This window comes from Patagioenas fasciata, chromosome 12 (genome assembly GCF_037038585.1).
Source record: "Patagioenas fasciata isolate bPatFas1 chromosome 12, bPatFas1.hap1, whole genome shotgun sequence".
Classification (NCBI taxonomy): Eukaryota; Metazoa; Chordata; class Aves; order Columbiformes; family Columbidae; genus Patagioenas; species Patagioenas fasciata.
Genome location: NC_092531.1, coordinates 10,498,089 through 10,517,045, shown reverse-complemented (window position 1 = coordinate 10,517,045; position 18,957 = coordinate 10,498,089).

Here is an 18,957-nt window from a genome sequence, read left to right as displayed (position 1 = left end):
GCATAGCAGAGGTTGAGCCACTAGAGAGCTATATAGTTGCTAAATTTAAATAGAATTGGATTGTTTTACTTGCAACTTTTTGTTTCCAGTCTTGTACCTCAAATGTCTGATTTAAGTCTTATTAAATACCTTTCCAGCGTTCTTTGGAATTTGGGACAAAGTGAACCAAGGTGAACTACACAGTAATATGACGAGTTCAAGTAGTTTGGTACATAGGAATCCCCAGGGGATCTGTAGCACCAAACATATTCAAGCAATCCAAGGCCTGAAAATTGTTTACTGTTGCACTGTATAGGGACATTGTACAGACTGATACTACTAAGGGAAAGAATTCCCATAACAAGCCCAAACCCATACCTGTCCTGTGAGGAAAATGCTTTGGAGTTGTGGGCAAATCCTGAGTCATCAGCATTAACTTGTTATGTATTTTGCCTAGGCATAGCATAGGTAGAGAGATCAGACAGACACATATGACACTCTTACTAAAGATTTCTTAATCAGTTCATATTACAGCAATGCATATTATCAAGATGTGATCCTAATTAGGGTTTCTGCATGTCCTGTGCTATGAAACCCTTGGAGGAGTATGTAGATCAACCAACATATTTTTTGTAATATGCCGCTTCTTTCCCACAAACTCCATATCCCACAGGGGTTAAATGGTAAAGTAACAGAGTTAAAATAGGCTCAGGAAAGAGCACGAGACTTAAAAATAGATGAGCAATCCAGGAGGCAAAGATAGAGGAAGAGGTCTCTGAGACAGGCTGCAACAAGACCATGGAGGGCTTTGAAAAAAACAAAACTTGAGATTCTTTACCTCATTTAAGTCAGTATGGGTTTTGCCATTGCCCTTTTACTGAGGCAGTACTTCATCTAGAGAGATCAACCTTGGATTTGATTATCAAGTGAATTAAAAGCCAGTGTAGTAGGAGACAGTGACAGTCACAATCACAAACATTTCACTGTTTATGTGGAGTGCAGAATGCAGTGGCCCTTGAAAGACACAGTTTGGCTTCAAGTCTGCCTTTATGCAAGCAAGTCTGACAGCTTTTAAATGAAAATATTAGAACAAGATATACTTTCATTCTGTATGGATATGAATCTCTCCCCCTTGTGTTTTTAAGGAAAAGCAAGGCTGGAAGAAGTCTCACTAGATTTGAAACCACAAAAGCTATTACTTTACATATCTTTAGTCTTAATGCAACACTGCAGCTGACTGCTTAAGGGCTAAGGTAGTAAGTACAATGCATGCTTAGACACAAAGAACAACAAGACTAACTACTTCAGCTGAATTTGCATATATTTTGCAGTGAAATTCTTCAGGCTCTTTTATCTACAAGTGACTGAACTTAAAAAAAAAAAAAAAAAAAAAAAACCAACAAACCAAAACTGTAACCATTAGTTACTGTAGCAGTAATTCCTCAAACACATAGTTGCATGTGTTGACACTGCTGAAAGGAAGGCTGCTCAGCAGTTGTGCTGGGAAATGAACATTGCCTAACCCCGAAGAGTAACCACAGAAACAGAAAAACAAGTGTTACTGAAGCTGGTGTCTTCCTTCCACAGCACTAGTCTCTGGCTACTGAAATAAAAGGATTAAAAGTCACCTGAGGGTCTACCTGATATTTAAGTAACTTTCTTGTAACTATAAAGCTTGCAGTTCAAGACTCGCTTTCACCCCATAACCCTCCATCCCTCCCAAAAGTTTGGCTACTGGCAAAACAAAATGTTTTCTCTCAAACCTTTTCTACTAGCCATGATCCTGGCCGATGAAGACATGAGGGACAGCATAAGTTATTTGTCCCCAAGCAAAGGAATCGCTTCTTGCACATTTTGGACAAGGAAGGAAAGGAGGAAATCTATTAAGAGAGATGCTCTCCCTCCTCATGCCCCTATTTGTGTCATGTACTAGGACACGCACACGCAAAGGCTGAATTACTGTGCTACTGGTACCTAGTCCCCTTCACGAATGAAGCTGCATCTGACTTTGCAGGCTAGTTTACTTTTCAAGAAGCAGGTTAATTTAGCCTGCTCTCCATTACAGTTGCTACCTCCACACTAACTAAAGAGGTTCTTGTGCATACTATATTTACAGTCACCAAGTGATCACTGCCCATTTTACACTCCGATATTTAGTCAGTTGGATGAGAAAGATAGTCTAACCCAATGAGTCTTAAAATATGTGTATGATCTCATCAGAGTCAAGCTGAAATAACTGCTTATTCTAATATTTGGGTTCACGAGCCTGCTAGACACAAGTGTGTGTCCCAAAATGGAATGCAGGTGGAATCAATTTAGAAAACTCTGATGAAGAATTTTGAAATGTTTTCTCAGAGAAAACAACGAAGTCTTCTGTCAGTTAATATCCATTACTATTAGAATGTTATGCTGGAGGATACATGGTGTTGGCTCAAGGGGAGTGGAGAGGGCCAGAAATCAACAGAATCTCTCTTTGCCCTGATTATTTTTCAAGGGTTGGGCTCAGTTTATCTTTTCATTTTGAACTTGGTGAATAATCTTGAAAGAATCACCTGAAACATCATGAAAGGATCTCATCTGCCAAATATAGATGAATGATCCATACGTGACAATTTGCAGAAACACTGGACTTACAGCAAATGTGTGACAGTGGCTCAGAACATTTCTGTTTGAAATTCCGAACTGGAAATAAACAGCAAATATAACAAAAGAGCATCCCAGGAACTTATTTCCACATGAGTATCACGCAAGCATTTCAGAGGTTAATATTGTCTTTCCCTCAAGCTATAGAATGAGATGGTAAGAATGAGATTCACCAGCAGATCTAGCTTTTGGCAATAAAAAAGGAAGGGAACACGTCATGGGTTGAGCATGTCTTCTTTCAGTTGTGGCTCTACATTGCAGATTGGGGAGAAGAATCATGTCCCAAATACTACCCACAATTTAAATCCCAGGTCCCTTCTGGATGAGAAAAAGTCCATGAACATGCTCCCTCCCCACCAGGGGTCAGATTCCCTAAAATCACTATTGTATTGTAGTGGCTGGAACAGAAGAAACAAATTTCTGCAGTGGGAAATAAAGTTTGTGAAGTACAACACAGTAGTATGTTCCTCCACTCATCCAAAGCCTCATATAACAGAAGCAGCCCCAAGCTGACAATTCAGCCTTTATTAACAGGTAACGATTTCCATTGTTTATAGCTCATACACACATGAGATGTAAGCATCATAAGTGCAACTGTCTCGCACACTTCCAAAATTCTGCACAACAAAAGATTACCAGATGTTAATCCAATGGTGAATATGATCCTACATAATGATACTGGCCCATGGGAGAAAAAGAAATGTGAAAAAGAGAAGCTGTGCTGTATGTTCCACTTTTAGCCAAGAGTAAAACTGAAGCAAATGGCAGGAATTATATGCTTGCTATGAGGCATGAAGCCAGAGCTAAAAGAACTGCCTCTATTCAGTGTCTCAGCTTTAGAAACAAGGAGTGGATAAACAATTAGACAATGGGTTTGATGTACAATTTCACTGCACTGAGACAGAAGTGGTGGAGATGTATAGACTAATATTCTTGGAGAACCAATACTTGCATGAGGATGAGCTGCACCACCCATCTCTTCCGATCCATGAGAAACAAAGAAACCTGGCAGAGATTGAAAAGCACCCCTTCCCCATGCCACGGGTACCACTTACTTCCAAAGCATTCAAAGAGCTCAGATTGCCTGCTACAGTTCTGCAATGCCAGCATTAGACTAAACTGCATAGTGTATTCAACACAGGGAAAACATATTACAAAGCCCTTTGACTGGAGGGGCAGGATTTCCATACTTTAAGGCCTTTGGCAAGCACAGTCTTCAGCCAGGCCTTACTGCAATCATGACTGGCTACTTTATTCACCTATTTCTGTAGACACTGGCCTTTCTCCAGGTACTGCTGATGGTTTTCAAGCACACTGTGCTTTCCAGCAATTCCCCTCATGTGGTTCCAGCAGCCATCCTGGGCTTCTGCAACAGCACACTGCCTGGGCCATGAATGGGCTTGCTGCCTGGCCTGTCACAGCACTGCCAGCTGAGCACTCTTGTTTTATCAAAATGCTGCAACTTTGGCCAAAGTTTTCAGTTGCTCCTTAAACAAACTTTGAGCTCCAGGTCTCATATCTGCAGTAGCACATGCTATAGAAGATAATGCTCCTTAAAGCTGGGGTTTGCAGTACCTGTGACTTAATTTTTTGTTCTCCAGTTTCTAGCTGTGCTTCAATGCATGTAATGGGAAAAGCCTTGTGTAGGTCCTTATGTCAGCACCTCTTGGAAGAACAAGTTCTGGTTCAAAGCTGCTTTTTACCAGCAGGCAACCAGCAATAGTGGATATCCAACTGTATTATCTAATCTACTTCCCAGTTACTAAGGTCAGCCTAGTATTTCTTTCCACTGGCTAAGTGTTCTTAAAACTAGATACAAATAGTCATGTATAATCCGGAGCTTACTTGAGATGCTGTTGCTGAGCAGCATTACACAAGAGGATTTCACGCAAGATTTCACAATTTCCTAAATTCGACTGTGCTGGGAGTGGAAGTAGAAGATGGGGAGAGAAGAATGCAATAGTTGATAGAATTAATTCAGTGTGACACACAGTCACATGCATCTCAACATCTGATTCAATTACAAACTTGAAACCAAGGATTTGAAACTTATTTTGCTTATTTTACATCCCTATTAGATATTTATCACTAGATATATTTGCCACCTACTGCTATCCACTTGGGGGAAAGAGAGAGAAAGAAAGGGCCATATATTCTGTGAATACTAAAAACCTCAAGCAATAATCTCCAAAATCCTTCTCTTTACATACCATTTCCTGCTCCTTATGTCTTACCTTTGCTCTGCTACATGTACTCTCAGTTCTTCATTCACCTTTTATTTTATTCCTTTATCATCCTCCACTTGGAAGGCCCTTCACTGAACAGTAACCTAGCAAGCATTCATAATGGCCTCTCTGCAATCATACTGACTAGAAGAGCCAAACTTACTCCTGGTGAAGCATGTCACAAATGATGAAAGTACAACCCTTCAGGATCAGATGGCCTGAAATGCATCGCACAAAGCTGCTGCACTATTCTGACTGCCAGCCCCTCTTAGAATGTCTCATCCTTCTTTTTCATCTTACTGCATATGCCGCTTGTTAGATAATGATAAAGATTACTTATTTTCACTTGTAGCAAGGGAAACAAAATGCATCACAACCTATATGCAGGAAGTTACTCAGAGATAACTGTTCTTGGTTTTTTTTTTTTGTTCCTCTGAGGTCTATGAATCCTAAAAAGAATGTTTTCCTTTTATCAGACAAATGACTACCTGCAAGCATTCCCTGCCTGTGCGCTGCCTAGGCACTACCCACACATCTGGGTAGAAATGGAGTCACCAGGTTTTAAGGAGGGGCCACAAGAAGGATGTCCAAGCACAAATCCTGTCCTAAGATGACAGGTTTCTTTCCCCCTCCCAAACATTTTTCTATATCTGTACTGAAGTTACAGAGACCCACATGTTAATTTGCCAGATGCAGTCTGCAAAGTAGCTCCTTATATTCCTCCAGGGCCCTAAAATCTGACAGAATAACCACAGCTTTTACATTTTAACCCTGCCGTAAAATACAGACCTGACCCTTCTGTCACCTATAGTTGGGAGCTGGCATGGGCAGGAAAGGCGTGGGGGGGGAAACAACAACAGCAGCAGCATTGGGGGAAGATGTCATAGCAACAAGCACCCACAACAAAGTGATTTCCACTTCCGCTGCCCTGATAAACGTCCATTTTCCTCTCCCTGACAGAGCTACCAGCTAATTAGGTAATGGGCAATTTCCATGAGGTTAATAAAAATCAAGGACATTTGTTCAGCCTTTCTGAGCCCTTGACTCACCCCACCTCTCACTGCAGATAAGCAAAGCACCAGATGCTCTCCCTCCTCTCTTTGCCAAGAGCCCTGCTCTGAGAACAACAAGCCTTCTTCCACGCCAGGACTCACATAGCCAAAAACTACTACACTTTCCTCAATGGAAAGCCAGATGCTGCCTTCCTGCTCCTTCCTCCAAACCCACCACAGTCACACCAAGCTCTTTACAAGGCAATTGTTTTCCATTACTTTCTCTCCTGTCTCTCAGCCTCTGCCTCGGCACCTGCTGAACTGGGAATTGCCTGTGTCTCCTGCTCATTTTAATAGGAAGATCTGGAACAGATGGCACTTTCCCCTAGACCATGAAGACTACCAGCACTGCACTGATTCCAGACCTAAATGCAGGGGAAGCATTAACTCATGATAGTTGCAAAGACCTAGAAACACCAAATTGCATGGCATGGTAGAGAAAGGAGATACTAAGAATTGTTAAATGGGTCATTGATGTATGTTATTGAAATGTTTTCTCAACATCTTTATCAGATAATTAAATGGGCAGTCTTAGTTTATTTATGGATACCCTACATAACGGATACAACAGCAGGATAAAACTCCACTGCGCTAAGTGTTCTTCTTCTGTCTCTGACCCACAGCTCTGGGTTTTGCAGCAGCTTGCTGGAAAAGTGCACTTCTGCAAATATTTATCAGACCAAAGTTAAACAGAATTATGGCAGAAAGGCAAGGAGGGTGTTAAAAAATAAATTGGAGAATTAAGGAAAGGTGACATGGTGAGCCCATTCCAGATGGCAGGAAATGATAGAAAGGAGAGTCATAACAGTTTGCCCACTGAATACAAAACTATAGGACTTCCCTATTCTCAATACTGCATAAGCTATGCACAGGAAATATTCATACAAGGTAAACTGCAGTATTTGCTTAAGCAAAATTTACAGTCAAGCTTTCACAGCCCTCCCTCATCTTGCACGTCAAAGCATTTTTATTTACAACATGGAACATGCTAGTTAACAGTGTGATGCTTTATTGCTCAAATTCTGAGACACATTCCATAGTCTTTGTCTGTAGTTGTGCCACTTACTACTTCTCCAAACCCCCTCTGTTCTTCTCCTGCCAAACACCTGCAATGGAAACCCACAGCATCTCTGCAATTAATTCTCTCTTTACCTGTGAGGAAAGACAGATTTTCCCTTAGTAACATTCTGTCACAGTTTAACCCCAGTCAGCAACTATGCACCACACAGCCACCCACTCACTCCTCCCCTGGTGAGCACAGATTTATATTTATTTTCTGGGTTTTAGTGTGCTTAACTAATAATACCTAGACACCGCAACAGTTGCTTGTCTAATTTATAATGTTATCTCCATTGTGGTTATTCTGTCTTCAGTATCTTTCTTATCTATCAGATAGCCTGATGTTGGGAATGAGGGTTGCGAGTGCTCTGCATGACAGGTGCTGGCTAATTGCATGTGTTCATCTCACAGCTGCCAGTTTTCTTCTGTCCAGCTGAGCACATCAGGGTTCATCTGAACCATGACTGTGGTCAACAACAGCCCAGAACAAGGGACTGCTTGTGCCACTGCGGTGACAGAAAAATGCCACGGGGCAGTGTTGGCTGTTTATCAATTCTTGATGATTTTGCATAGCACAAGTGCTGAACAAAGCACAGTGAATGAGTGACATCATGTAATGCAGTTTCCAAGAAACTTAGATAAAAGAAAATAATAATAAATCTCTTCAGTAAGTGCTTTTTGAGGAACTAAGTGGGCTGTACTCTGCAGCCTCCAGCAGCAAGGGTGCTGCCTTTCTGATAATAATGTACTTATTCCGTAGTGCAGAACTGCCATGCTGTGTCTAAGAATAAGAGCAATAAACTCATGATATAACCCTGTTCAGTTACTTATGATGTGTTTGTGTCCTTCTTCGATAACTGCCTATTTTTTCAGTTGCACTGCGAAGGCTGATGCTTGTGACACAAATGTTATACCGGCAAAATAAGGATACAGGCTTAATTACTTGTTGCACTAATTAGTACACTGCCATGACAGCACCTGTTTGTAAATTAGAAACCTGTATTTAAAAACTAAGTTAGATTTACTTTTCATTCTGTATGTTTTGAATGTTGTAACCTGCAATACTTTTCAGAAATAATCCCGTATGGGTAGTTCAGGTTAGAATGTGGTGGTGCTTAATATAATCACTAAAGCATTTCCATGTGTTATGACAAAAATGTTAAAAAAATGTTAATAAGACACTTAATGCCATTGTTTGGAAGAAAAGTGTTAATGTGTGTATTATGAGTCAGAGCACACACACTCTAGCTCCAGCTCACAGAAGTGGAGAAGATGCCTTTGTATTTGAAAGTAGCTGCGTAGAGAGGGCTGACTCCCTAGCTCATCTTTGAACAGCAGGTTTTCTTTGGACTAAGGGATTTCCCAGCTGAGAAGCCCTGCAGATCAGGAAGCAACAAGCATGCTGATGCAGAGGCAGTTAACAGCAACTGACCCTTAGTGAAAGGGCAGGTGAGCTGTGGTTTTCTCTGTGCAGGAAGGAATCGAGGTTCAGCATCTGGCAGCTTCTGATCAAACAACTGCCTTCGGAGTAAGGAAGGAGCTGAGCTGCATCTCTGGGAAGCTAGTTTTCCAAGTCTGCAGAGACCACCTGTATCTGTTTGTAACAAGGGAAAAAAGCCAGGTTTCTACTCTTCATTCCAGTCTATTCTTTTCCACCAGATGCTTGTCTTAAATGGGGCCCTGTTTTCCACCTTTTCTGCCTGCCACCAGTGAGGCTTTTTTACTTCTCACATCTGGCTTTATTCCTTGAAGCTGTCTTCCTAGCAGTGTTCCTGGTTTGGAAACACAGCTGTATTCAGTAAGGGCTCGCTAATTGCTTCCTAAAGGTCCACCAAAATTAGCAGTGTTTTTCTGAACTAGGACCTTGGAGTTTCTCACCCAGGCAGGGAGTAGAGCCAGTGGCATGACTCTGCACTGCCCAGGTACAGCTCAAAAAGCAAGTACCACAAATGCACAGAGAGCATCCAGAGAACAAAAATATTTAATAAGAGTAACTGAAACAAGTAAATTCAAATAGGGAGAAAATACAAGGAAACAAAGGGGACAGAGAAGGCTAAGTATGTAAAAAATAACAACAGCAGCAAAGAGTCATTTTAAGATAGATCAAGCACTGTCTTGAGTTTGGAGAACCCTCTTCTATCCCAGCTCTCTGAATTTCCCAAAGCTGTCTTCAGGGGATACATTATATATGTTATGGACTTTGCTCCATCTTTTATGGAGGTTACTAGAAGGACTTTCTGCCAATAGCATATGACACAATTAAAAATGCAACAAGCATTTTTAATGTGTCTTAGAGGCTTGGTGTGAACCATGGCGCAGGGATACAAGGTTCTAAAAGGGCCTCTTCCTAACTTTGGAGTTGACTGCTCATAACGCAAAGGATTAGCTCCAATATACAAAGTGCCCATTGTATTCTGCACACATACTGTTCATGTATATTTCAAGAGATGTAATGTGCTGTAGTAAGTGGCACAACTACAGACAAAGACTATGGAATGTGCCTCAGAATTTGAGCAATAAAGCATCACACTGTTAACTAGTATGTTCCATGTTGCAAATAAAAATGCTTTGACGTGCAAGATGAGGGTTGCTTTTAGAGACAAAGTTGGTCCTGCCTTAAAACCAAACAGGAGCCTTTAAAAACCCACAAACCTCTCATTTCCATCAGACAGACCAGAAACTTGGTACTTCTGCAAATGAAGGGTTTAATTCATCATTCTGAGACTTAATGACCAAGTACAACAATAGAAATAGGGGATTAAATGCTGAACTCTTTACTGGTTATCATTTTCACAAACTACAGCTAGTTGACCTTTTTATTGCCTAAGAGGTTCTTGCCCTGCTTCTGCCCCCTGCCTCCTGCCCACAGGTGTCTGCCCTCTCATTTTTGCCAGAAACTGAATCAGCGATCTTTTTATGGCCTGTCTCTAACAAAAGTCTCCTTCTCTTATGGGTTGGTGGGAAAGGATGATAACTGGCAGTTACTGTTTGTGCCTAATGCATTACTGCCCAAGCGGCATTTACAAAGGTAACATCTCACTCTGAAGCTAAAGCAGGGTGCAGTTAGGAGTCACAAAAGTCCTGTCATTATAGAAGTATATTAAGAAGTTGCTGTCAATTTCATTGTCTCTTGGTGGCACAAAAGACCCAGTGCTAAGAGAAGGACAATAAAAGCTGCCGTATGTTACTTTGCTGATGATAAGCTCTGACTTACTCCCTTTGTCAGCAATTTGCAAAAGAAGGTCTGCTGTGCCATTCAGAGGATGTATGGAGGCTTTGGTACCTGTCCAGGTTGGTCCTAGCAGATAAGGTCTGATCCTACCCCTTAATCTGACCCATGCTAGCTTTTCCTTCCTATCTCAGCAGCTTAGGTGTCCATGCCATTCTCCTACCCCTTGCAATTGCAGCTCCTCTCCACCCTATGAACAAAAGAGAGGTTCATACTCCCTCAGATGTGAATGGAGCTGGGACCATTGGCTGGAAACACCCAAATCTGAAGGATGATCCAAACCGATGGTTCCAGCCAGAGGCCCCAGCACTGTTGGGGGACAGATGTTCAAAAGCTGCATTTGGGCTGGGAGGGGATTAGCATCCTGCTCCATGCCCACAGTATTTGCCTTACAAAACAGTCACATATTTGGGTTATTTTCTGCTACTAACTAGAAGATGCTTAGTTTTAGAAGAAACTACTCACAAACAGTAGGTTTTCCTGGTCATATCTGCTGATAGAATTGTCTGTATTGCAAATGGCAGTATGTCTAATCCCTGTGAGACAAATTTCCTGGAACTGAAGACAAAATGTGAATGTCACAGCATCAGTTAAGTAACTGTGCTTGTTTAGTAGAAAATCAGTCAGCAATACAAAACAATAATTTTAAAAAGCAGTGTCTTGGACGTCCATTTTAAGTTGTAAATAAACAGCTCAATCTTTCTCAAGCTAGTTGTGGCTGCAGGACCAAAACAGGGTAATGAAAACATAGGTTTGTACTGGGAATTAATGAACAAGTTACTTGCTAATCACAGAGATGTTTCTTCACTGACACAGCTAGATGTCCTCTGGATTCTTTTCCTTCTTGAACCACTATAGTGATGAAACAAAATAAAAGTCATTACTTGTGGGGGAATTACTAGCTCAGAACTAGATTGCAAGCCAGCAGAAGAACAGGGTCTCGAAGGGTCCCTCCTGTCAGCTTTCTCCTTGTTCAGGCTGAGTGGACCAGCTACTAGCTTTCACAGACAGGCAATCAACCAACCAGATAGAAACACTACAGCTCTAATAAGACATGCTTACTAGCGAAAGGCAATGCCTGATGAGTAAGTGTCTTTCAGATTAGCTGTTGCTATGTCAGGATATTGTAGAAAAAAAATATATTCTACAAACGGGTTGAAAAAAAAAAGTCAGAGAAAGAAAACTGAAGTTTTGGCTGTCCTGAGAGATCAGGACTATAATGCTGATGTAAAAGGGTTTCTTATTTATCTTTTAACATTGCTTGATAACTGGGAACTCAGGAACAGTATGAGTCAGTGTGCTAAAACTTGTGAGACCTGTATTTTATGGGATGCTAGGATCTCCATCCTGTGGGCCTTCAACTCAAAAAAAAGGCACAAATAAGAAAAAAAAAAAGCACATGTGAAAACAAAGCAAAACATAAAAACAAAAATAGGAAACAAAACCCCCTAGAAAGACTTCTTTCATCAGGAAGTACCATAAATCCTCACAAGATAACAAAACAGGAGTACCTCCTGAACTAGATGCTAGGACCTCTCCCTCTCAGAACACAAGCCCTCTCCAGAACTATATGTCGACTCTGGAACCCAGTCTAGAACCTTCAAGTGAGTTAGAACACAATCTAGAACCCTCAAGTGACCGAGAACACGCTCTAGAGCCTTCAAGCGATCCAGAACCCAAACCAGAACACACTCTGTAAACCTCAAGTGAGCTAGAACCTTATCTAGACACACACCCACTCCCACCAAACCAAAAAGCTCCAGAATTCATACCTGCTTTAAAAACAACTGCACCAACACCACTCTAGCCCTACAGCCCACCAACCCCCAAAAAACAGCCTCTGGAATGGACTCAGACTCTGGGGCCCACCCAGATACCGCTCAGAGCCAGGAAAGGACTCTTCATCTTCAGTCATGAAAACACTTGAAATATGGATGCACTGTCTTCATTGGCATACTCTTCCATGTTCAGCTCGTTGCCTTGCTTTAGAGGACAGAGGGGTTTTTTTCAGTGAATGGGTTTCTGACATTTTTGGCAGCAGAGCTGGCTGGGACAGTGGAGGGGAGTGTGTGTTGTACTGCAATCTCTTCTCTGATTTTGAATTTTATTTAATTTAACTTCATTTTTTAAGGTACTTGTTTTGTCTACACATCCGTCTCACTGAGACTGTCCTGAGGTCTCTAGCTTTTGAGTCATTCATAACAACATTTTCAGGCAGCTTTTCGCGGCTATTGTAGTGTTAAGCTTTATAGTACCGAACTTAGAAATGTTGGGATATGACTTAGCTGGGCACTTGCTGAGTGGCCCTGGTACCTTTCTTCAGAAGCCAGCAGAAGACCAAGTCTGTAATGACAGCTGACGTCGCACTCTTAGATGGGACTGGTTTAAGGCTTTATTTTATTGGAAATATAGCTACTATTTTCATTTTGTACCTAAGATGGGCATTAAATTAAAAAGTGGGGCTGCTTTCAATTATACACTAATGTTCGGTATCAAGATAGCTTTCATTTTTCATGGCATTTCTCAGTTGCCCCGCCCCCTTCCCTGCTGGCTGCTGCAGTGAGAGCTTCTAAGCAGCTGGGAATTACATAGGGATGGAAATTAATACATGTTATTCATTTGCCACCTCTTATGCTTTGGTAGTAAAATCCTGGCATTGTAGAATCATCTGAATCAGCGGTGAGCAACAAGCACAGCAGCGACTACAGAGCAACTGTGGGAGATTTAAACATGGTGAGCCAACGTGCACAGCAGTGGCTACAGTAAGAGCTGAGGCTGGGCACAAACTGGGGAGGCAAGGGGGACCATTTTGGTAGTTTTGAAGACACATTTCTGCCACTGTCCTCTGCTTTAGAGATATGATCTATCTTCTGCATCAGGAACAGACTCAGGGGAGGAGAAAATTCTGTCACATTAAATGATGCCATTGTCACCTAGTGTCCCTGAAAAACAAGACAATTTTCTGAAGTCTCTGCATATGACGCATAACAAAATGTCCAGCACTAAATCCATTTAATGGAATAAACTATGCCATTAAAAAGTGCTTACTTTTCAGGTGTCAGCAAAACCTGTGCCCAGTGCCCTGTGGCTAGACATTTCTGAAAATGCAAGGATCAGATTTTCTACCAATACACAAAGGTATCACAGTTCTCATCCTAGAATATTGCTTGGCTGGGCTTCAGAGTACCTCTTTCTAGTTTATATTAGCTTCCAACATGGATTAAGTTTGGGCATCTGTGAACTGCTATGGGGTAACTCTCAGTCTATCTCAGTCAGAATAATCTGGGTTTTAGACATCTGTAGGGCTGGTAGTCAGGCTTCAGTGTGCAGATATCAGGGTTATTGTAAAGATGAAGAGAAGTCATAACACTGTCATGAAAGTGAGAGATGCCAGCACAGTGGCTGAGGAGCAGGACACATGGACCAGATGCAGGTCTTATACTGATAATCTGGATATAGTACAAAGATGGGCAACAAAAAAGAAGAAAAGAAAAGCAGAACACAGCTTCATAAATGACTTACATTCATAAGGAATCATATAAACACCGCATTTAAGACAGTACATGTGTTAAATGCATAGGAGACAATGAATCATGGGCTTCACAGTAATATAAGGCAGTGGAGCAGCATACATTCACAGATGAGAAAGAAAGCTTGGCTTAGCTTCTCAGGCCCTGTTTCAGGGAGCAGGGTTATCTGCTGGATTAATCTCCTTTGCAGAAGTGGCAATAAAAGTTCTTGGCTGCATTAAGAACTGACAGTGTTGCCAAAGAAAAAAAAACATCAAATCTCATAAAGTGAAGCAAAGCTTCCATTGCTTTCAAGAAATCCACAGCAGAGCAGGAGTTACCAAAAGTCCTGGGTTGGAACAGCCAAAATAGAGCACCAGGACACTGCCCAGTGGAGACAGGATAAGGAAAAGAGACTGGTTGTGGTTAATACCAGTAGGCAACTAAGCCCCACACAGACACTCCTTCACTCCCCCCACAGTGGGATGGGGGAGAGAACTGGAAGTGCAAAAGTGAGAAAATGTGTGGCTTGAGATAAAGGCAGTTTAATCGGGAGGGAGAAAAACAAAGAAAAACAAGTAATATGAAAGCAATCACTCACTACCAGCTACACCAACACCCAGCCAGCCCCCAAGCAACAGCAACCCCTGGAAAATTCCCCCCAGTATTATTGTTGAACATGATATTGTATAGTATGGAATATCTTTTTGGTCAGTTGGGATCAGCTGTCCTGGCTGAGCCCATCCCAGCCTCTTGCCCAACCCCAGCCCATACACTGCAGAGGCAAAGTGAGAAACAGAGAAAACCTTGATGCTGTGTAAGCACTGTTCAGCAATAATGAAAACATCCGTGTGGTATCAACACTGTTTTGTTCACAAATCCAAAGCATAGCACTATACAGCTGCTGTGAAGTAAACTGACCCAATTTCAGGCAGACCCAGTATAGTGACCCACTTGCAGACCATTAAAGCTGACTGAACCCCTTCAACAGTCACTATCCCATGGCACATTCAGCCCCCAGCTGCACTTATGTAATGGTTTCCAGGGGAGGGGAACTCAGGCTTGGGTGCTTCATTCTGCTTTAACAAATCAATGAGAGACGGATTTATTCATTTTACAGAAAACTCAGCGAGCTGACTTGCACAACTTACACAGAAGGCTGTGAGGATGATGGATAGACTAGGTAGCTGGTATAGTGACCTCGATACGAACACAGTCTAAAGATGGGAATAAAAAGAAAATTCGCTGCACAAAGGCCAGTAAAGTTTAAATCTGTGCTGATACACTTCTAAACATAGGGCATCCACTTAAGCACTCTGTATTTCTGCCACAGCCCTGGGTAGCACCCCCTCAGTTGGACATTTTGCAAACTCTGGTGGATTTGGACTTTGCCACAGCGGTGCCACATGCTCTTGACAGGAATGGGTGGCCAGGGCTCTCCTATCCTTGGGAACACACTTTGCAAAGGTGGGATCTCACAGCCCCATTACTTTCAGTGTTTTGAAATAGGTCAAAATTTTCCAGCTAAGTGCACATTTTGGGTCAAGAGTTTGTTCCTTCAACTGCAGTCTTTAGGGAAAGCAAGCAAATATACAGGTCACATGAGACTGCTGAAAATCAATCAGTTTTACTTTAGATATCACAAGTTATAGGCATAACTAGACATGGTAACAACCACCCACACGCATTTGGTCACTTTTTCAGCAACCTCACAACAGCTCTCTAACATCAGTGGTCTCTGAGCAACCTAGGTCAGTGACATTGTCTATTTCAATCTCTCTCTTCAGTTGACCTTTGAATCAAGCAGCAACAAAATGGATTTTTTTCTCTCCCATCTGTCCTATCTTTCCTCTACTGGTAATATGCTTATACTCATCTTAAAAGGAAAGGACTATTTAGAGATGCTTTTATGTATTATAACTTGCAGTTACTTTGCTAAGCAGTTCTCTCATCAGCCTCATCATGTGATCACCTATTGTAAATCCCCATTACACCCTCACCCTTATGTCCAGGTTTAGATTATAAACAGTGGTTGGCCATGGAAAGTAGCCATTTTCTTACCCATGCATTTTGCACTGGGATGCACAGCTATCAACATTTTACCACCTCATTATGCCGTCTGAAATAATTTCTTCTGTTCTTTGCAGTGGCTCAATTCAGAAGCAGGAGAAAATTGATAAAACACCTTACTCCAAATTTAGTTCGCAGTGTAACACAAACATGCACACCAAGTGCTCAATGGCAAGCATTATACATCAACTGTACCCAAACATCAGATCTTTTCATAATGGTTTTATAAATATAAAATGCCAATTTTCAAGCATTGACCAGTTCAGTAGGCCAAACATATTACTGATGTGATATTATAATATCTGCTTGAGATAGCATATTGCAAAAACTGAATATTTTGCAATGGTATTTGCACCTGCAATTCATTCCTTGTTTGCAAGCATGAACATGAATAAAAGTTACACAACAGTTATTGAATAAGCTACTAGATAATTCATTCATCTGAGAGCTTCCTGGTGACATGTCGGTATTTTCTGAGGTTTTGAATGAAAAGCTTAGCAAAAGTGGTAACATGCAGTAGTCACATTGTAAAAAGCACACGAGTGTGGAATTAGGAATTATAAGTGGGTAAATTGCAAGAGACCAAAATCAACACTAAAATGAGTTAAACAGAGCTCAAAATAATGATTATGTGAATCAAATGGAGTGGAAGTGACTATTCTCAATGCATGGCTTCTGATTTCATCACTTTCTGCTTTATAGCTGGCAAAATCTGACAGAAGTCTGAGGCTCTTGTTACAGGGACTGAAAATAGAAAAATTGATAATTTTATCCTTTACCTTCCCATGTTTGCTGTACCTTAATCTGAACATTCTCCTCTTCTCTGGTATCATTATTCAACTTGCTGTTGAGTTTAAAAGAAGTTATTTTCTTATTTTTTTGACCCAATTCCTCACAAATATGCACCAGGTCAAGAACTGCATTTCATCATTACAAGTTCCATGATCTTTTTATGGCAGGAAAGTTACATTACCCTATAATCTTTTAAAATCAACAGTTAAAAGACCATTTACTGGTATAGCTGCTAACTTGTTATGACTGGATGTCTCAGAACCACTGGCCACCAGATATTACTCCTTCACTTGGAAGTTTTTTCATAGAGTGTTACAGAGCATTGACCTACAGCTTTACTCTCATTGAATTGCTTTCCTGTAATGTATGATGAACAGCAACCTTATGAAAATTAGGAGACAGAAAGGTAAAAAGGAAGATGAAAAAGGAAATCACAAGCAAAAAACCCTGAATGTTTACCTGTGGGTCACCAGTTCAGAGGTCTGACCACAGCAGAAAGGCATGCCTGTACCTGGAAGTGAACCAAGACACTCTCATGCCTCAACTCCAGAGGTCAGGCACACTATGGAACAGTCCTGCTTGATATATTCAACAATCTTGATCAGCATGAAGGCTTTTAGGATGCCCTGCTGATCACTATTGCTAGAAACAGTATTATCATCTTAAAAAACGACTCTCTGCCTGCTTCATGGCTGAAAGAAACCAGAGAAACAACTCTACACAGCCTTGGGTATGATATTTCTTTGGTCACAGCTTTCTTAGAGATTATGTGTAAAAAAAGAACACCATTAGCATTGCAACTGCAGATGTCTCCTGTGATCTGCCCAGTATCTGATGTCTGAGAGCTAAAGCAGAAAATGAATTTCATGAATCAGTTTGCTGCTTACAAAGTGCTCTAATTCTGCGTCTTGTCTTTCCAGTAGGGAAAGGGCATCAACCAGAAGCCACTGAACCTTACAAGCATAGAATCCCTGTGCAGCTAAGAGGCATGGGGATCCTGGCAGTGATGCTACCCCCCATATGCAGAGGTGAGGAGAGCTGTGCTATGGAGAGAGAAGCTGGAGGAGTCCACATTCACCACTCCAGAGGTCTGTTCAGAAAAGTCAGAGCCAAGTCTATCTTTGCTATACAGCCAGTTCATTACAGAACACCAAGAAAGGCTAATAAAGGCGGGAGAGGGAAATAAAAAAAAAAAAAATCAACATTTCAAAACACATCTGTCTGTTTACAACATTGTGGTAAGTGGTATCTGAAAAACAAAAATGGAGAAAATTATTGAGGAAAAGAAGAAGCAGGGCTGGATTCCAAAATACAAGCACTGAAATAAAACATTTCCCCATACAAGAAGGTTTCACTGAGCCTTCCTCCCCATCTTTCTTCTCTCAAGAGGATGTAAAAATATATAAATAAAAAAATAGAATAAATCAAGCCCCACTCCATATCCTACAGCCCCCATTCAGTTTTGCTGCCTAGAAATACACAGGTATTATTTGCACACAGAGCGGCTGTGATGATTAGTGGATAGTCTCACGAAGAGTCCTTGCAAGAAATCCATTTATTGATACAGTTTGCATACAATATCATTGGTGCTTATTTCTAACATCTAAACTATTATTTCATGCTCTGTTGCAGAAAAGGACTAAGTATTGAACAACTGTGCTTTAGTTTCTCAGCTTTTATCATTTTTCACAAAGATACATTATACAATAAATAATACTTCACTCAGTAGGAGGGAGTCCAGTTAATCCTCTCCATTTCCCTGTCCCTTACACATTGCCATACTGATCACATCAGTCTCCTACTGTAAAAAACAAACAGATGGAAAAAAACCTAGTACTTAAATCACTATGTTTAATGCAAGAACATTTTCACATGTATATTATGCTCTCTTTTCCACACCACGTGATAGCCCAAACTGCTATAGTACAGTAAAGAGAACACAGTCATTTTAGTGTCCCATCTTACAAAAGTATCAAAACAAGTTTCAAGTGTGAGGGTTTTTTTCCTTCAAAATTTACTATCCTAACTAGTCATTTATCTGTGCCATGCCAATACTGCCTACTGCCATTTTGTGTCCAGTCATTAATTACAATAACATTTCTCTAGTTTTAGCATAGAAGAAGAACAATACTCAAGAATTCAGACATCTCTGTCCATCAACAGAAACCATCAAATTACACTGAAAATCAAACAGGATAGTTTGCAAAAGCAATTTCATGAAATTTCCAACAGGCTTGGATTCAATCGAGCTAGCAAGATGGCAAGACCATTGTTTTGGGCACTGTTCTGTCATTTTTGATTGCTCTCACAGCCAGTCCAGGAAGCTCAGTGACACAGCACATGGCTGTCACTGTAGCTTACAGTGCTTTCTGAGCCCTCCAAAACAGCTTACAGTATTT